The 21,743-nt window shown below is 50.6% G+C and overlaps 1 protein-coding gene across 4 annotated transcripts in view; it reads right to left on the bottom strand.

Moving 5' to 3' along the window:
• Positions 1-21,532, bottom strand: part of daam1b (dishevelled associated activator of morphogenesis 1b) — a 53,994-nt gene extending 32,462 nt beyond the window's left edge. For 3 of the 4 annotated variants that reach the window (XR_013133168.1, XM_077016855.1, XM_077016857.1), the window contains exon 1: positions 7,650-7,900. The gene's annotated coding sequence lies outside the window, so the exon portion shown is untranslated. Of the gene's footprint in view, positions 1-7,649; positions 7,901-21,390 lie in introns of those variants that run through there. The other variant, XM_077016856.1, reaches the window with a different exon arrangement.
• Positions 21,533-21,743: the final 211 nt, after the last annotated feature.

Here is a 21,743-nt window from a genome sequence, read left to right as displayed (position 1 = left end):
CTGCACCAACCTCACACCCTTCACTCCTCCTGCACCAACCTCACACCCTTCACTCCTCCTGCACCAACCTCACACCCTCACTCCTCCTGTACCAACCTCACACCCTTCACTCCTCCTGTACCAACCTCACACCCTTCACTCCTCCTGTACTAACCTCACACCCTTCACTCTTCCTGCACCAACCTCACACCCTTCACTCCTCCTGCACCAACCTCACACCCTTCACTCCTCCTGCACCAACCTCTCACCCTTCACTCCTCCTGTACCAACCTCACACCCTTCACTCCTCCTGTACCAACCTCACACCCTCACTTCTCCTGTACCAACCTCACACCCTTCACTCCTCCTGCACCAACCTCACACCCTTCACTCCTCCTGCACCAACCTCACACCCTTCACTCCTCCTGCACCAACCTCACACCCTTCACTCCTCCTGCACCAACCTCTCACCCTTCACTCCTCCTGTACCAACCTCACACCCTTCACTCCTCCTGCACCAACCTCACACCCTTCACTCCTCCTGCACCAACCTCACACCCTCACTCCTCCTGTACCAACCTCACACCCTTCACTCCTCCTGCACCAACCTCACACCCTCACTCCTCCTGTACCAACCTCTCACCCTTCACTCCTCCTGCACCAACCTCACACCCTCACTCCTCCTGCACCAACCTCACACCCTTCACTCCTCCTGCACCAACCTCACACCCTTCACTCCTCCTGCACCAACCTCACACCCTTCACTCCTCCTGTACCAACCTCACACCCTTCACTCCTCCTGTACCAACCTCACACCCTCACTCCTCCTGCACCAACCTCACACCCTTCACTCCTCCTGTACCAACCTCACACCCTTCACTCCTCCTGCACCAACCTCACACCCTTCACTCCTCCTGCACCAACCTCACACCCTTCACTCCTCCTGTACCAACCTCACACCCTTCACTCCTCCTGCACCAACCTCACACCCTCACTCCTCCTGTACCAACCTCACACCCTTCACTCCTCCTGCACCAACCTCACACCCTCACTCCTCCTGCACCAACCTCACACCTTCACTCCTCCTGCACCAACCTCACACCCTCACTCCTCCTGTACCAACCTCACACCCTTCACTCCTCCTGTACTAACCTCACACCCTTCACTCCTCCTGTACCAACCTCACACCCTCACTCCTCCTGCACCAACCTCACACCCTTCACTCCTCCTGTACCAACCTTACACCCTCACTCCTCCTGCACCAACCTCACACCCTTCACTCCTCCTGTATACTGATAATATTTAAGAGACTACAGTGCTTTCAATGTTGATGTATTCAACTTGACATTTTATGCACTATAAATACAGACTCCTGCTAGTGGGCTGCCCAATGGAGGATGGGTTCCCTTCCGAGTCTTGGTCCTCCCGAGGTTTATTCCTAATTCCTGCCATCTTAATTCCTCGCCACTATCGCCTCAGACTTGCTCATTAGGGATCTGGACCCATACAATTGTAAAGCTGCTTTGTGACATGTGTTGTAAAAAGCACCATATAAATAAATTTGACTTTGATCCCCCCCCCCCCCCCTTCCTTATGTTTTCCAGTTATAGTCGGTGAAATGTTTCTAAATAATAACTTACTCATTCTCATAAAGAAACAACAAACTTTCTGCTCAGAAGGACAGGCATCAACCCGACATCATAAAGGTTTAGTAACAGGTTTGCCGCCAGGCAAAAATTCCACCAGGAAACGCCATACATCAAACCCATAACCTGACCCTGCCCCTCACACAAGAGCAGCTCGGACTACAGTTTGGTTAGACACAACATAAATCAAGTTGCACAAGTTTAGGGAGCGGTGAGCACTCTGGATGTAGTGCAGAGTCACATTTACATACATGTATGACTACCTTTAATTCTCAAAACGTGCACAGATATTGGTGCTGTGAGGGAAAGACGTAAAATTTGCCGAGCTATGCGTGCTAAACGGCGGCGTGAAGGCCACACGATATGCAAAAGCTAATCTCTCTCAGGGGGCACGTGGAGAGGTGCAGAACTGGTCAGACGTGTTCCACACGCCCATTCCAACTCCACGACAAACAAACTCTTCAGTCCAGCTCAGCAAACACTTAAAATGGTGAGCGATCTCGCTGGGTGAGTGTCAGTAAATAAACGGTGGCTCTGTCGCACTGCTATCAGGTAGAAGAACAGAGGTAGGTTAAGATGTGTACAGCAATACCGCTTGAGGCAGGAGTTAACCACCGTGCAGAGCACTCGGGCCACAGCCGCACACACTCGCTTTGTAAAACATTAACTTGAGAATACTCTTGGCAACGCAGTAACACCAGGGCTTACAGCGGGAGCTCACGGTATGCAAGGTGCCCACATTTGGAAATGTGACTTCCCTCACACAGGCACTAACGTCCAGTGTTTATTTTAACACATCCTTGACTCTCTCAAACAAACTTCTAGTAGAATAAGGGCTCATGCACACACTTACATGTGGGTGGCGTAGCCATGACAGAGGAGAGCGAGGCCACACCGAAAAGATTATTCACAACACAAACGCCCAAAATGTCAGTCCTGACTTCTGTATGATACAGATCGACAGTAGTTCTCACAGAATGCACTAGATTAAACTCCCTGTAACTGATAACCAAGCACTTTCCAAGTTAAATCAGGGTTATAACAACAGGACTCAAAAAAAAAAATTCTTGTGCAGTGCTTGGGTCCCTCAGGACCAGAATTTGAAACCTTCTGACTCCTGAAAACGTAAGCGCCCAGCACGTCTAAATGGGATAGGTGTACACCCTCGACTGAAACGCTCCAAACCAAACTAACATGGGGGCACGTTGCTCTTACTCAAATGTACAAGTGTTACAGACACTACCTGCTACCCTCCCCCACGTGTGTACAGACACAACACAGACCAAAACAAAAACAACCAGCCAGTGTGGAAATACACATCAAGACGCGCTCACAGCACAGACTAACAGCACTGGATTTTTAAAAATCAATAAGTAAAAAATAAATAACTTATTTTCCTCACTGAGGTTCAGTGACTTTAATGATATGTGCGTACACTTGAAAGCCTGTAGAAAATATTTTTTTTAAACCCTCAGATGATTTCAGTCCCTGCCCCCACTCCCCCACTGGGGCGGGGCACAGGACCAGAGGGCGAGAGGGAGGGGGGGGGTTCAGCCTCCTGCGGGGAGCAGTGTGAAACATCACTCGGTTTTCATTCTGGTACAGTAACTCTGTTAATCCCCCCCCCCCCCCCCCAATCCCCTGGCACGTCGCTCACCCCCCCCCCCCTCCCCGAGGGTGTGCTTCAACACATTCCACACACACAGCACAGGCTTCTACCACAGAGCCCTCAACCCCTACTACACCATTACTACAGCACGGTCAGTGTACACTACACTTCTCTGTTAGAGATTGATCATCATCTGCCTAGGCTGACACAAAGGTGAATTGTTCTGTTTCCATTTGGACTGAGAGTGTACACTTACAGACCCAACGTGTACCCCGCACCACCTTCCTCTCTCTTGTACATATCCACTAAGGGTCGTGTGCACCATCTCTTATCGCCATTTGAATATTCAAAGCTTTCAACAACAGTGAGGAATCCCAGCCCACATTAAATATGCACTCCTGATTTGCATGTGCATGGCAGATTAAAATTTAAAAGAAAAAAAAAAATGTGCCTTTAAATGAATAATTGATCTAACCAAACCTCTACTTTCACCGTGTTCCACATACCTATTGCATTATGGGATGTAACTCAATCTTTCTGTTGTTGTAACATCAGACATGTCATTCTAAACGGGCGGAGCTACACCATCGGGCTGATGCTTAGCGTGTGAGCTGGAGATAAAGTCGCTCTGCCCTCCTGGTGCGTCGGGTCGTGTAGGAGACAGAAGACACGTAAGCCAGCGCACCAGCGATGCGGACCGCGGTCTCCAGCGTCGATGCTGACACGCTCAGACACGACATGATCCGCCCCGACAGCGGAGAGACTCTGGCTCGCTAGGACGCTCCATCCTGCACCTCCAGCACTCTTTACACTCCCAGCTTCCCCGTTCGCTTCCCCTTCCTGAACAGCTCGTCCCCGAAAGACACCGGCCACCGACGGCACTGAATTGAATACACTTGAAATTCACTCAGTGCTGAAAGGAGAGATTCCCCAGAGGAAGGTGCACAGGAAGGAGAGGATGTGAGTAGATCCATGAGTCACGGGTCCTGTCATGACAGCAGGTGCCGTCATTACCCCCCCCCCCGTCATGACAGCACTCTCGACCACTTAATCATGACTCAGCTTTTTTTTTTGCTCTGGGCAAAAAAAATAAAAGCCCCAGTAAAAGGTAAAGCTGTCAGACTGGACCCGAGTCAAACGTCCAGGATGAGGACGGGATGCCCATGGCAGTCGAAGAAAGGCGAGAAGCTGAAGATGATGTGTGAGGAAATGGATGAAAAGTCATTTGTGTGGCGTGGAGTGAGTCAACAGAGGGGAAGACCCAGACACCCATGTCCTCCGAGGGCCACCGTAGCAGGCACGGCACCTGAAGGCCCTCACCTGTCCCACGGGTACCTGGAGAACTTCAGGATCTGACCATGTGTGTCTGCTGGCTCATCACAGGAACATGAAAAACCAGCAGTGGATGAGGTGCAGACACACAGATGTATATTTTCATATGTATCAGATCATTCTTAGAAGTACCCAGTAGATTCATTTCCTATAGTACTATAAATAAATGAATGAACTGAAAACTAATGCTATTATTATTTACAGTATCTCCAAACTGTAGTGTCTTCATGGCAAAGAATTTACATTACACTGCTGCACTGCTTAAATTTCACGACTGCTTAGTGACCGAGACCTTGGCAGAGAAGACAGCAGTGCAGAAAGCATGTTACTATCTGGTGTGACCACCAGCTGTATGCAGAAACCTTCATAGTCATGCACACACACGCACACATATATGAGCACACTGAGGACCTGTGCAAGCACATGCACGTGGATGCAGAGATAACAGAGATAAGAGTTTAGGTCATAAAGCCGGTGCGTACTATAGATGCTTCTAGAAGCTCAGACAAGTCTCTGATTACAGGGACACCGACGTGAGAGCAGGCAGGCCTCAGAGCTCACCTTCCAAGTGTCACGTACCGCAGCCCCTAATTCACAAACACGCCATTTCACACACTGATAAAAGCCTTCTGACACTGGGCAGGCCTAAAATAACGTCCCTGAGTCAACAGTCCACGGAGGGCCACCGGGGAGCCATTAGTAGCTCCGCCCAGCATGGGGACCGGCAGACGCGTCTACACAACGAGATACAGTCTCTGCTTTATAAGAGGTGTTGAGTAACGGAGCCGTTATGATTAAAGCCTTTCATTAATCACAAGGGCGGAGGTGGTCTGAGAGCTAGCCACGGGGTGCCCCGGTCGTGTTAGAATAACCCCACGGACCAGGCGGCTGACCAGCAAAGGCAGCACAACACGGGCCGCTGCCCGGTCCAAACACAACCGGGCCTGGAGTGAACCCGCACGGGAGTTCAAATTCCACACTCCCTTCAGTCCTCCGCTACGTTTGAGGGAAACACGGGAGGGGGGGTGATGGAGGGGGATGATGGAGGAGTGGTTCCTCCACACAGATGGCTCGTCAAACATGTTCTGCAGACAATGAGACCCCATCCCCCCCAAACACCACGTTTGCGCAAGCCACGCGTATCCTCCCCCCGACCCGCCCAAACACCCCCGAGCTTCCACACACGCCAACACCACAGGAAAGCAAGGTCAGAATAGCTACAAGCACAATTACTGCTAGACAAAGGCAAAACCGTTGGCTAATTAAATCACTTAATCATGCTGCTGAATGAAAACTTTTAGAACACACAAACAGGTCTTGACACACAAGAAGTTTCTTTGAAATCCATGTGCAATGACTGAGTGTAAATACAATTCTAAAGAGCAATCGCTGACATACTTATTTTACACTGCCTGCGATATCGATACACTACGGACAGGCCAGGGGCGGCTTACAGCAAACACAACAGGGTTTAGGTCACCTTCTCCGTCCCTCAAAGACAAGCAGGAGTCTGTATATGCGCTGGGAAAATCAGCAGTATCAAACTAAAAGGGCCCTCCACCTCATCACTGCTGCCTTCATCGGTTAGCACCGCAGTGTCACCGTGGCAGTGAGCGTAACTACCACAGGACCAGAGCAGCGTGCACACGCCCGTGGAGACTCCACCTTTAGAATGCTGCACTGAAGAATCCGGCCATCCCTGCCTCAGTTGCCATAGCAACCATTGCTTGCTTCACCCACCGGTGTTTTACCCTCCCCCCTCCCCCTTTAATCCGCAGATCACCATAAAATGAAATTGCCCAACCTTTCTGTGCATCAGCTACAGTGGAGTCCTTCCTTCACACATGCTGACTGCCTGCAGCTGCCAGTGAGCAGTAGTCAGAATCGCCTTTAACCTTCAAGGAAGCCACGCCCCCTGACAAACACCACACCCCCTGACAAACACCACACCACACCCCCTGACAAACACCACACCACACCCCCTGACAAACACCACACCACACCCCCTGACAAACACCACCCCCTGACAAACACCACACCCCCTGACAAACACCACACCCCCTGACAAACACCACAACCCCTGACAAACACCACACCCTCTAACAAACACCACACCCTCTAACAAACACCACACCCTCTAACAAACACCACACCCCCTGACAAACACCACGCCCTCTGACAAACACCACGCCCTCTGACAAACACCACGCCCTCTGACAAACGGCAGCAACACGGCTGGAGGCCTGTGGGGTGTGTGACCGGTCTGTTGAGCTTTCTTCTCATAACCGCTAATTACCCGATAAAACAGTGAACACTGAAATTGAGGTTACGGGTAAAGAGCCGTCAAAGGAGACTTCGCCTTTGTAAATGTGCGCACCTGACCAATTGATTGGCCCCGATCCAAGTAATGAAGCGATGAATGGCAAAGTAATGAATGGCATTATTAACCCAAGTAAAATGTACAACTCAAATAGCAAAAAATGAAACTGAAGATGTACAAACGGAGTGTGACGGAAGAGTGACAGGAATGGTGAGATGAGAACCGTGAGACACCCCATCTGAGAGAGAGAGAGAGAACATGAAAAAACAGACGAAAGATGATAATAGCCTGTGGTATAAAGAGGTCAATCCATTTTCAAGGTCTCAAGGTCTCTCCTTATTGACCTCCTTATCTCTCCTAGTCCCCCCCCCCCCCCCCCCCACACACACACACACACACACACACACACACACACACACACACATACACCTCTCTAGGGAGCTAATACACAGCTCATATCAGGGGAGGAGGGGTGTGTTTGTAACCTCATCAGGTCCACATTGCCAGTTTTCATTACTGAGACTAAGAAAGCACAGATCAGCCAATTCAAGCTCTTCCTATAGACCACCAAGTCCTTACTGCAGACACCTCAACACACGCCCAAGGCACTCGCGGGTTAAAAGCCAATCAAACCCAGCTGCCCCCACAAAATAAAAACAGCACGGAGGCGTCGCACATTCCAAACGGCAGCCGTCGGTTGACCGGGAGCCGCAGGGCCGAACCCCCGTGCTGCCGATCCACCCTTCACCCTGGCCGCTCTTACCTCCCTCTCCTCTGCAGTGCGCGCCCCTCCAGCGTCAACATGACCGGCGCCTCAGCCAGGCGAGAACACGACACCGTCCTCCGACACGCACGGACCAAACGCCGGCGGAACGCTGCTCACTCCAGCCACAAAAATAACGCAGCTCCCCAGCGTTTCTGGAAGCGTCAAGCTGCAGCCCCCGAACGACGGCGGGAGGAGAAGCGCAGTGTTGCTCAGGATACCGGCACGCTGCCTCGTCCTGCTGCCAGCCCACGGACTGCCTCCAACACCCTTCCATCCGCCCCGCCCCCGCCCCCGCCCCCTCTCTCCGAGGACACGCGCACAGATGTTACTCTGCACAGGCCGCGCCCCTTTACAAGATCCCAGGGTCCTGATTGGACGCAGGCTGAAAGAAGCTGCCTCCCACTGCCTACCCCTCCTTCCCTGCCCCTGATTTTTGCTCTCAGTCTCATACGTTCTGTTGCCGTGTTCACAGCTCAGTGGGAGGGAGAGAGAGAGAGAGAGAGAGACAGAGTCTGTCACCACTCTTTCAGTGCACCTCCGGCTGCAGTCTAAACAAGCACAAAGCTTGTCCAAAGTGTCCCTCAGCTTGGCAGCTCGAAGCTCATGTGCTTCCAGACACTCGAGCACTTAACCTGACCCAACTGCTGTTTCTCCTTTAGCAGCACACAGTTTCCCCCACTCAGGCGCTGCTCTCTCCTGCCGGATCATGGCCGACGTGCTGTCTGCCGGTGATCCACGCCGGGAGAAGGTCGAGCGGACCTGCTGCTTCACAGTGACTCCAGCTCCCCGGGCTGTTAGCGCGTAGCCAGAGGCCACCTGGCTCTGGGTGTGTAATGCAGCGTGAAGCTCCTCTCTGCTCACAACTGCACCAGCACAGTAAGAGAGAAAAGACAGCGGCAGCATGGCAGTCGCAGACCACTTGTTTTCACTCCCCCCCCCCCCCCCCCCCATCTCCCAGCTTGAACAGGAAGGCCCCTCCCACCAACGTGCTCATAGGGCCCCCAGGGGTGTTGAGTCGTCAAGATTTACTGTTACACCTGCCAATCAACTGGCAAACCAAGTATTCACCCTGTCCATAGCTGCACTGTAGGCAAGCAGACACATAATTGCACAATTACAGGAAAACGGTGACGTCAACAGGTTCTAAGGCTCAAAAATGGCTGCTGTATGACATGACGTCTCACGGAGGCCAACATATGCACAGATCAATTCAAATGCAAAACCACATATCTTCCAGGTAAAGCACTGCCAGCGGACTTGTGTTAACGGGCCGCCCAATGGAGGATGGGTTCCCTTTTGAGTCTTGGTCCTCCCGAGGTTTCTTCCCAATCCCCACCATCTAGGGAGTTTTTCCTCGCCATTGTCGCCTTTGGCTTGCTCATTAGGGATCTGGACCCATACGATTGTAAAGCTGCTTTGTTACAACGTGTGTTGTGAAAAGCGCTATATAAATAAATTTGTGTTTGACTTTGCTAGCACCGTAGCAGCTTAAATGCACCCTCCTTAAGAGAGCACAGCTGTACTAGTGTTCACCTCCAACCCAGGGCGCAGCAGGCCCCGCCCTCAACCCCACCATCCGCACCCACCCCTGGGCGTTGGAGACCACACATCCGCCCCAGCACACAACATGAATGCATGATGCCCCCATGACTCATGCTGAAGACGGCACAGTCATCAAGATAAAAAATCCAGCCATATCATCATAACTCCCGTAAATATCAGCTGGGTGACTGGCGATTGAGAACCCAGAGAGGTGAGGTCACAGTAGGGCTTGTACGTCCCGAGACATGCAGCATCTCACTGACAACAGCAGTAACTGTTTTGCAGGGTTGTTCATGGCCGTGTTGTTACATGTCTCTTGAAGCCAGCCACCATTGTAAAACGGTGAAGTAACGCAGATGTAAAGACTCCACCTCAATGAATGGCAGAAAATGAAGGCAGCTCTACGGGTTCAACTTCAAAAGATCACAAAAACAAGATTAAATCTGGTTTGAAACCGTGATAAGTTCAGCCCGTGACTAGGAAATGAATGAAGACGGTGAGATCGATGTTATCTCCACTAGACAGAAGCACATGTGCTATTCTGTACTAGAAAATGAAAAGAAAAGAAATCAGTCGTACGAAAGAGGAAGGAACGTACAGCGGAACTGCACGAATCTCCCAAACCCTCAAGTTCCGATCATAGAGCACCATCACCATCATCGTCATCATCATCATCACCATCATCGTCACCATCACCGGTCTCGCCAGAGGCGCGATGCCGCCAAAACACGCCACGTAGCGGCGGTCACGTGACCAACTCTCCAACTGTTTTTGTAGCGACTGGCAGACGTGAACCAGAACGAGGAGACGCACCCGTCGGAACGGGAGGCCGAGATCGCTATCTTGCTCCGAGAGTCGGCCGATGAAAAGCGTCTGCACATGCCCGCAGCGGAGCAGCTCCACGACAGCTGAAGCCCGGAGCCAGACGGTTCGCTTATTCGCGCTTCTACGGGCCTCCCCCCCATCTGTGCGGCGGCTGGGTCCCATGTGATGCGTGTCTGCGTTCACCGCCTGGGCCACGCTGCCACCGCACCTGGCCTCACGCTTCTAAAAACGCTAGATGAGTAAATGTAAACACCTGAGCCTTTGTGAAAAAGATGAAGTGATAAACTGCGGGACAGCTGCGATCCTTTCCTGCCCCTGGCAAAACACGCACTGCATTGTTACTTAATCCGTTTGAGTGCTTGCAGTACTGAATTGACATGCACTGCTGACAAAGCACATACTGCACTTATGTGTGCGGCTTCGAGGGCACAATGATAATAACCAAACACTCAAATAGCTTCTTTGTTTGTGAAAGCCAATCAAACCCATGTTTAAAACTACCAGCTCACGTGGATACAACACATCCACGCTTAAGCCTACTGGAAACAAGAGCAATTCGTTTTAGAATGGGACATCCACAGAGACTACAGCAGGAGTCCACCAAACAGCAAAACACCAAGAGAGGTGTTCACCCTAACACACCTCAGCTTACGAGTCGTACTGGCACGGTGAGAACCACCACACACACACACACACACACACACACACACACACACACACACACACACACATCTGGATTCCCATCTCTCCGCCCTGTAATTTCCCTTCTAGAGCACCGTGATCTCTGGAGCTCCATCCAGAACAAAGCGATGCATTCCACCTCCAACTTCCACGCTGAAAGAAATGCAGAGTTATAAAAACAGTAATTAATACTGTAAAATCTGCCTCCTAGAACACCGGCCAAATACACCAACAGAGAGAAACCGTTATGGGGGAGAAATAAAAGGATGAAACAACAGAAGATGGACGATGGAATGATGGAATAAGGGGATGCAAATAAGACCAAAGCAACTCGGGGAAACAACATGGAAACAAAAGACCCCTGAGTCAGTGGAGACCATGAGTGTCAGTCTCTACTGTTAAACATCACGGATGCTCGTGAAGCCACTGTAGCCGTTCTGACCTTCCCCAGCTCTGCGGAGAAGATAGACAGTCATGTGCTTCTGCTCCAGGCACAATCACACAGCTCTACAGCGCACAAACATGCAGGGCCTTTCTCTCAATGTGCAGAACCAGACATGATGTTGACCCAAGCTGCTATTTATGGAAAACCCATCATCATTATCTCAACAGCTACACACTTGACAGTTATTCCATTGCAGACTAAGAATTCACATCAGCTGGAATAATGAGATCATTGTAGGTCTAAAGTTAGAACAGATCGATTAGGATAATAAAGTTTTAGGTGTGTGGTTAAAAACTAAAAGGTTACACCACTTACAAGAGTGACGGACACGGAGGCTGAAAGTGTGTCGTGAGGAAACTGCAGCTGTTGGAGATACTGTTGCTGATTAGTGGGATTTAGAGTTAATAGTTCTGGTTGAGCTTGGTCTGTTTCTTTTTGATGACGGAGGCCTGGCAGGGCCAATCCGTGTCGCACGGGCTCTTGCTGCTGGGAACAGCCTGTCAGGAGCTCAGTCACGGCACTTTAGCCAGAGTCTTGGCCTCGCCTTGCGGGCTGACGCACCTGATAAAAGCTCAGAGCCGTGGCCGCGCATACGAGCCGCAGACTCATCGGATTACAGAATAAGATCCATGGGTTTAAGCAGCTGGGATTTCCCCTAGTTCATCCACATTAAGGTTCAAACATATCCATTTCCAAATCATCTACAAGCGACTATTCAGGCTAAAGACGGTAAAGGAGTTTCTCTGGGCTTTGGTCCAATAGATGGTCACCCAAGTGGCAGAAATAACTGAATTTGTCATTAGGGGAGCTCAAGTTAAAAAAATCAAAGTTGATTCCTTAGCCATCCATGGTCAAAGGCCCGCGGGTTAGTTCCTCTCTGTGCACTCTGTGACACCTTGTCAGCCTCACCAGACAAACCAGCTGACTCACCCAGACAGAGAAGACTCGTAATCATCTCACACACCTCAAAACCTGTAGGACCGAACATCATCAAGTCAAAGAAAACATGAACCATACCCGTAGCAGGCACCTCTTCAGAACCAGAACCAGACACAGGTGACATGAACAGATGCTGTTGCATATCACACACAGTCATCAGCTTCTTTTGTTTGGTGACCATGAATCTGGAACTGATCCAGTAAGCCTGACAAAAACTCTCAAGATTCGTAAGCAGTCATATTTTGCTCTTTTTGACCTGTGGCTCAAAAGATGTTTTGCAGGCATGATGAAAATTATTTTCAGCAAAATAAAATAGAAAACTTTTAAAATAAAGTGTGTTAAATAATCACACTTATCACAAGGTACGGCAATTAGTGGTTGTTCGGCCAGGGACCAGAAGCACCTGCTGCGTTTGGGTGAGGCTGAACATGACTTTATGACTTCAAATAAATCACTGTTCACAAAACAGGATTGTTTTTTTTTCCTCCTGACAATGTCTAATGCTTTTTTGTAAGTGTAATTTACTATTGAACCTGATGACAAAGACACTACCAGGAAAAGAAAAACGGTAAATGTAGCTTCATGCTTTAATTTGAACCACTTTACCAAAGGCCAAGGCACTTATGCTCGTTTAAGGTGCTAAATTTAGCTACAGGAACAAAAGTAGAATGGGAGAGTCTGGACTGCCTCAGCATGTCTGGACAACAGGAGTTGTTTGTTTGTGCAACGTTGTTGTTTACCTCACGGCAGGCACTAAACTGGCTACAAATGAAGCTGTGGTGTAGCACCCATAATCCCTTCTTGACCTGATCATCGGAGCCAAGGCCGGGCGGCCACCTCATGGCCTCGCCCCTTCACCCCTTCACCACCTCATGGCCTCGCCCCTTCACCCCTTCACCACCTCATGGCCTCACCACCTCACCACCTCACCCCTTCACCACCTCATGGCCTCACCACCTCACCACCTCACCCCTTCACCACCTCATGGCCTCACCACCTCACCACCTCACCCCTTCACCACCTCATGGCCTCACCACCTCACCACCTCACCCCTTCACCACCTCATGGCCTCACCACCTCACCCCTTCACCACCTCATGGCCTCACCACCTCACCACCTCACCCCTTCACCACCTCATGGCCTCACCACCTCACCCCTTCACCACCTCATGGCCTCGCCACCTCACCACCTCACCCCTTCACCCCCTCATGGCCTCGCCCCTTCACCCCTTCACCCCCTCATGGCCTCGCCCCTTCACCCCTTCACCCCCTCATGGCCTCGCCCCTTCACCCCTTCACCCCTTCATGGCCTCGCCCCTTCACCCCTTCACCCCCTCATGGCCTCGCCCCTTCACCCCTTCACCACCTCATGGCCTCGCCCCTTCACCCCTTCACCACCTCATGGCCTCGCCCCTTCACCCCTTCACCCCCTCATGGCCTCGCCCCTTCACCCCTTCACCCCTTCACCCCCTCATGGCCTCGCCCCTTCACCCCTTCACCCCCTCATGGCCTCGCCCCTTCACCCCTTCACCCCCTCATGGCCTCGCCCCTTCACCCCTTCACCACCTCATGGCCTCGCCCCTTCACCCCTTCACCACCTCATGGCCTCGCCCCTTCACCCCTTCACCCCCTCATGGCCTCGCCCCTTCACCCCTTCACCACCTCATGGCCTCGCCCCTTCACCCCTTCACCACCTCATGGCCTCGCCCCTTCACCCCTTCACCCCCTCATGGCCTCGCCCCTTCACCCCTTCACCACCTCATGGCCTCGCCCCTTCACCCCCTCATGGCCTCGCCCCTTCACCCCTTCACCCCCTCATGGCCTCACCACCTCACCACCTCACCCCCTCATGGCCTCGCCCCTTCACCCCTTCACCCCCTCATGGCCTCGCCCCTTCACCCCTTCACCCCTTCACCCCCTCATGGCCTCGCCCCTTCACCCCTTCACCCCCTCATGGCCTCGCCCCTTCACCCCTTCACCACCTCATGGCCTCACCACCTCACCACCTCACCCCTTCACCACCTCATGGCCTCGCCCCTTCGCCCCCTCACGCCAGGATTTAGGATGACAACGTGGACGTTGCGTTCTCGTGCGATGAGCTGGCACACGTCCAGCATCTCTCATCACAAGATTTCACCTCTCTGTTGGTTTCTTTCACAAATTCCAGCCATCTCCCTTTCGGCCTTTAAGCAGACACTGAAATATGACAATAGCATAAAGCCCAAAACTAACAGACACATATATCACCTCAAAACCCCAAACACACACACACAGACACACACACACACACACACTCAAAGCCACGTCTCCCCTGTTTAACCAAACGAAGACCCACACTTGGTTTGGGTCACGTCTGAACACAGACCCAGATGGGCTTAAGGCACGAGGCGGTCCTCACGGACCACACGGCTTCAACACGAGCATGTGCTTCATTACCAGGTAAATCTGGATCCATAGAGACTGGGAGGGAGAGAAGAGAAAAAATGGGGGTGGTACTACTGAAAAACAGGACACGCCTCATCAGCACCAGCAGGGAGGGGCAAGACGGTCTGGCACACAGACAGAACTCACAATTCTAATCAAAGGCTCTGTTTCATTAAGAAAGTACAACACTGTGTTTGCTGTGGAAGTGTAATATAAATAACCACAGTATGCAACAGGGTACACTCTCTAAACGACACACCTGACCCTGACAAAATCTGCTGAGTACAACAGTGAGTGTCCTTGTTTAATTAGCAAGTGTGGCTGGCTTACAAATTTTGTTTTGTAATGCGAGGGCCTGGTTTCAAAGCAGGGCTGTACATCACTACTGCACGTCACACTGCACCTAACCAACACTCTCCTCTTACAGAAATAGAATCTCACGTGCTCATGCTCAAGGTCACATCAGCGAAGTTCTTCTCAGCCCAGATTCTAGGTTCGAAGTAACCTAGTTCTGTGGCTAAATTAACTGCTGGGAGACGGATAAAGAACTCTGCACGTCAGACCTGCGGGTTTACTGCGAAGCTCGGAAGGTGAAAAGGGGGTCACATGAGACCGGATAACATGGCAGACATCCACACAAACTGGTGTGTCATGTCTGCTGACAAACCAACCTCCAAGAACAAAGCCCCTACAAGATCAAACAGACAAGGCAAGCTTCAAGACTGACGGAACCTGCGCCATGTTCGTCCCAATGCAAATGTATTTTTATGAATGAACAATGAACATCTGTGTGTCTCTGTCCAATTCACATGTAGTAAGTACAACATATTTTGCTAATCTGCATTAATCATACATGTTCGCTTGTATTATTTTGTTTTATTTGTTCTGCTTGGTCTGATAGCTGGATTCCCTCTGGACTCCGTGCTAAAGTGAGGTCACTGAACTTGGGCTCAACTCCACCCAAGCTAACTTCTACTGAAACATCTGGAACTGCTACGTTTTCACTGTGGAACTGATTGGATTGCAATCTGATTGGTTCCAAGCACTATAATTGGTTCAGAAACAGCACACTGTCAAACTTGGCTACAATCTGACAAAATGGATACTGGAACAGATGGAGTCATTTCTAAAGTATGTCATTCGTACTCAACAGACCTTCCCACCCTAATGGTGTAGGACTAATACTATATTCTTAGTGAATCACATCCAACTGATACTACTGTCTGAAGACCAAGACTATATTGGACACGACCGCAGACCCCATAATTAAAACCACGTCCAGGGTTTAAAGGGAACTTGAGAGTGAGGTAGTGGGAGTGATCCGTTTAAGATTTAACACACTGGTCACTTTTTTTTTTAACTCGGTCCAATAAAACCTCGCCATTATGGAAGAGATAATGACTATTTACGAGAGCTTCTCTGACCCCGTAACCCCGAGCCCCCAAACACACCCTCCCTCTGCACCGTACCCACACTCTGCACTCCCTGCCCACCATCACGACAGTTCGTGACACAAACATTTAGGAATCCCAGTATTTCTTCACCTGCAGGACTTCTCTGCTGCCCTTGTAATTTGGGCAAGAGCTTTCAATAATGATTTTGCCCCAGTCAGACAGAGCAAGAGCTCCACCCTGCAGTCACCACCCCTCCTCCACCCCCTCCTCCACCCCCTCCTCCACCTCCCCGATCCTCATGTGTGTGCTTTCACCACAGAGCGCTTCAGCACTCTTGGTCCCCGAGGCTGCCGACATTTTCAGAGGCCTCACCTGAATATGCAAGTCACGAAAACCAGCAGGTCACTATCGCAGAGCCCATGAAGAAGAGACTCTCCTCTGCCCCGTGTCTGGATACAGACCTTTGGATAGACGCTCACTCATCGCTAATGCTGACAGTCGTACAGGCACACACTCATCCCCCAGTGGAACGCATAATTGAAGGTGTTTTGAGGAGTTCTGACAGACAGGTATGACGTGTAAAATAACACGGTGCTTTGGGTCTTTGTGCCAAAAACAGAATCTGGAGCACAGGGAATTTTTTTTTCTTCATTCCCGTCATTAAAGCGATGTGGCAAATTCAAAAGAAGTGACTTAACAAATAATCACGTCTTCGCAGACAACAACACACGCCTTGGAAAATAACAGTGGAAAATAACTGGGTTAAATGTTACCTTTCAAATCCGTGCTGCATCCTGTCCCATGAGACACACACTTGGTGGTCAATTCTCAGAGCAAAAAGGTACATCAGCTTTTTTACAACACTGCAGGGCTGGTGGGCTGTGGGTGGGGCCAGACACATACCTGTGAAATAAACAAGCTCTTTTGCTCCTCCCCCTCTCACAGCCCCTCCCTTTTATGACCTCCATCCTCGGCGGGCGGTGCTGGAACCCTCTAGGCACAATAGGCCGTCTCTCCACGCTATGAGAGGAAGACGATGCCTCCGTTTTCTTTGGCCGTTGTACTCCTTAAAATCGGATCGGGTCTACCACAGCCGGAGGAATCCACCCATCCACCATCGACCGGCTCCATCACACGGCTCCGATTACGGCGGACACCCGCCCTCCAAAACCACACAAACAGGCTCATAAACTGCTGGGGATCTTGGCCATCAGTGGTTCTCAACACTGATCCTGCAGTTCCAATCATCTGCGCAGGTTCATATGTCTCTGCCCTAATTCAGTTGTTTGGGTGCATGGGGAGTTTTGCAATTAGCTGACGTCTGGACCCAGGCAGGTGGTCACAGCAGTGAATCTATATGTCCAGGATCAGAAACTCCTGCTCCATGCCCTCCTGGACCACTCATATTTTTTGTTTGGTGTGATATTTTTGATTATTACTTCTGTAAAAGCCAAAGAATCAAAGGGTTGTGAAAATGGCCTCCCCACCTTGTACATCTGCATATTCCCTCCCTGTCCAAAACCCTGGCGCAGACCTGAATGACAAGCCCAAAGAACCGTCTTACAGAAGCTGCATGAGAAAGAGAAAGAACTCAACAGCCTCCATACATGATGGGAGCTGTGCTTATTCACACATGAGCAGAGAATGACCTGCCCCTTGACCCCGGAGGAATAAGGAAGGTCAAGGGGCCCGAGGGAAGAGCTGCCATGTTTCTCTTAGCCACTGAGAAACAGAGCGAGGAGAGAAAACAAGGCAGAGGGGGAGAAACCAGCGAGGTGAGATCAGAAGTCACGCGACCATAACGTAATCGTCTTAGCGCTGCAGGGACACAGCACAGAGCAAAACATAAACAAGCAAACAACGTGCACACAGGGAAGGCGCGATCGGGCGAAAGTCTGCAGGCAACAAGGCGGATCACAGACGTGTAAATGTCAGGTGTGGGGCGGTTGCTGGATCAGCACTCCCGTGGGGCAAGTATGGGCAAAACAGGGCCCGTTTGGGGGCAACCAGGCCTTCTGAAAATAAATGATGCTAAATGAAGCCATTGTCTGGTCTAAGTGAACCACACCAGTCAGAGAATAGGACATTCAATCGGTCACACAGGCCCATTGTCATGGCAGGCAGGGCGGGGCCTGATCACACAAGGCCTGGCAGGACCCAAAAGATCCCTGCCTCCCGCTGTAGTATATTTCCCTGCCACGGTCCCTCACAGCCCCTGAAGCAAAGAGCTCCTTATCCCAAAGAAGTCAAACATTGTCTTGCTGTAAAATAAACAAAAACTGCAATTGTACCTCATTCACTTCCAGAGAACGGCGGCGTTAACCCCCGAGGAACACTGCGACTCAGTAAAACGGCACTGGACCATAATTGGACCATAACCTGCAGGTGTGAGATCCTGCGAGAAGTCTTCTACTAGGAGATGGCACTCACGAGAGCATCAGCGCTTCCTGCTCACCACACACTTCCCGGCTTTCTGCCAGGCTCATCATTTCAGAGATGAAGGGACAGGACTAGAGAGAGAAAACACTGATGAGCATATTTAGAAATGCGCCAAAGAGCATTTTGATGACAGAGGTTCAAACAGGTGCACATATCAAGCAGGTGAAGCCGCTGAGGGAAATGTGCATTAAAAAAGAAATACACATGAGAAAGAAGCTGAGAAAACGTGAGTGAGTGAGTGAGTGAATCCAAGAGAGAGGGTAGAAGAGAAAAGGAGTACACATTTCAGCACATTTCAGTTCTCCATGGTGCTTGGATCATATGGTATATGAATCATACTGCTCATGCCACCAACACTGACCCTAGTGCTGTAGACCGAGGCAGTAGACCATGGCAGCTGCCAGGGTGGGCTTGCTCCGGCTGACCCCAGACCAGCCCACTCCAGCGGAAACAATTACCACTCCCAGCAGCGCCCCGCCCCCCTGCCCCCCGCCTTCACAAACACGAACTACTGGAGCGACGACACTGAATGCAAGTCAGTGTAACAACACCTGATTAATAAAACCACCCACAATCCCTCACCAGCACCCCCCCCCCCCCACCCACTACCCAAAACCTTCCCCCACCCCACCCCAGACGGTCCATGCAGCCCACGTATTTACAATTTGAATGTTGTTGTTGGTCTTTGTTGTACAGAAGAGGATCTCCACGTCATCCCCAGGTTTCAGCAGGTCTGCAGACGGAGGTCAGCAGACGGAGGTCAGCAGAAGCGGAGACATGTGCATAAGCATCAGTGCACGTCAATTCAATAGGAGCAGGACAGTGTACACGATACACTTCATGCTACAAAGCAAGGCCACACACTGGTGTGTGTGTGGTGTCATTGTGATGATGGTGCTCCTGTTATCACAGCTTAACACTTCATCAGAAACGTATTAACTTATTGCTCATGTCCCACTCAGAGGTGTCAACAAACACAGTGATCCACGTGGTCACCCATAGCAACATTCACCATTCACCAAATTCACCGTTTCCCGCTGAAGCGTTTACCTGTTCAGTCAGCCCAACAGAGCATCTGCACCAAACTCAACCCACCTCTGATCACCAAAACTCACCAAGCAGGGGTTAAATGGGGTCAGCGAGGTAGTCTCATATCCTTCAATACACACATGCATGTTCTTTTGTCAAAGAATCGGACTCCTCATATTTATCGTTAACAGCATCCTCACGGGAGGGTATAATATTCTGAACATGCTCCCAAGTGTCTCCAACGTACCACTGTCCAACGTAGGCACATCTTATCACAGTCTAATTAAAGAATGGGAGAATTTCGCTGAAGAAGAAAGGAGAGACATCAGGTCTGCTGGCCTGAAGGAATGTCTGGGGGGGGTTAAATGCTGGCACAAGCCAGGCACTGGTACAGCCTCCCACCAGTGCGCCACAGTAACGAAAGCAGTGGGAGTACTGGACTACCTCACAGGCTCTGCATGGTAGCGATCAGGTCCACGGTGTTTCATCCCAGCACACACAGTCTGCGTGGCTAAGTGCTTCGTGAGGCGCGTGGATGATAAGGTAGAATTTACGCAAGTTGTACCTTCATGGTTGTTAGAAAGAGCTACGACCAATGCTTATCCATCAGAAATCAAATGATTGTGAAGAAATGCTGATAAGATATGGAACTGAACTGGAACGCTGGCGCTTAATGTAATTCCACCTTCACATGTACAAATTCTTTTTAAGAGCAGAGATTAGGGAGTGAGCGCGTGGCAAAGTGGCCACGTGATGTCAACGTCACGTTTCAAATGCACGAGGAGGGAGAGATATACAGCATGCGATTCAGGTTAGGATGACCTGTTAAAAACAAAGCCAGTCGTCCGTGGTGCGAATTTCATTTCCGTGGTGTTTGGAGCAGAGGGACGCAGGTAACGCAGTTCGGGACAGGGCCCACTGGATCAGCTACTGCGTTACAGCTCCTAGGGGGGCGTTACAGCTCCTAGAGGGGCGTTACAGCTCCTAGAGGGGCGTTACAGCGTTCAGCCCAAGGCTGTGTTCGAAATAGATTACTACATACTGGATACTGCATACTGGACTCAGTATATACTGGATACTGCATACTGGTCCTCGTAGTAGGAAGTAGTAGGTCATCCGGGTATGTTTCGCGTACTGGAAATTTTCATTTTGGTCACATACTGCATACGGCATACTGATTTGGGGCTCGATCAGTACGCCAGTAGTATGTAGTAGACTATTTCGAACACAGCCCAAATTAACCATAGATCGGAAGCCTCCATTCACACAACTGCCGCGCTCTCTCTAAATGGTTAAAGATACGAGGACCAGCGGCAACGAGCGCATGCGTCTCGAGTTATGGCAACCGACCCAGTGCAAAAGCAGAGAGACATTTGCGGTGTGGGCTCGCTTCCTTCAGCCACTTATCAAACAGCAGGACTGGGCTTGACTCATGTTCTGTACAAACGCAAGGGACGTTGACAGACAGATGAAGTAACTGATGTGGCGAACACTTGTCCAATATTATCGGCAATATTGCTCGGTACGTTATTAGTTCGCGTTTATGCACCGTTGTAACCGGCACGGTTAATCATCGCTTGTGAATGAACACAACAGATACACCAGTGCATTATGTTGCTAGGAGAAAACAGATAGATAGGTGTGTGAACAGATCCGGACTCTTTGTCCTTCCTACAACTCTTACAGAGCCTGGGGCGACTGCAGCCCACTGCTGGACTACGTGCCGGACAACACTGGCAACTTATGAGAAGGCTACTAATGTTTCACTGCTTATTCAAAATTAACGTTGTTCGTCAATGAATACAGTTTCTAATATGTTTGAAAACGGGGGGATAAATGTAGAAAACACCATCAACAACCACTACCGGCTGTTCCAGTGGAGCAGCGTACGAGCATGTATCGTGTATATTCTCTTTATGTATGTGTACAGAGTAAAACCGACCAGTTTACAATGTATGGAGACAATAATACCAACGCACGTACTTCAGTACACTGGTGTGTGGCGGCATGTCTGCGCCTACCTTCTCATCATCTCTCAAGTTCTGCGTTTCTCCGCTGGACGCGAGCGACTCAGCCGGTCCGTCTCCGCGTTGAACGCAGCCGAACGAGAGTTGACATCACCGTCCTGTCCTGCGCAGGGCTCCAGCGCGCATGCGCGGGCCTCGGCCCGTCCGCGACGTCTTCTGGGTGACGTAGTGTTTACGTTTACATTTACGGCATTTAGCGGACGCTCTTATCCAGAGCGACTTACAAAAGTGCATCCGATCACAGAATTCATCCTAGGTAATAGTACGGATAGGCCAGAATTCAAGATACCATTGAGTCAGACTACTACTAAACTACAGGAGACAGTATCATTACATAGTGTTTTGCA

Source organism: Brachyhypopomus gauderio, chromosome 9 (assembly GCF_052324685.1).
Source record: "Brachyhypopomus gauderio isolate BG-103 chromosome 9, BGAUD_0.2, whole genome shotgun sequence".
In the NCBI taxonomy this organism is placed as follows: Eukaryota; Metazoa; Chordata; class Actinopteri; order Gymnotiformes; family Hypopomidae; genus Brachyhypopomus; species Brachyhypopomus gauderio.
The sequence above is the reverse complement of the archived record's forward strand: the minus strand, read 5'-3'. Positions and strand labels throughout refer to the sequence as shown.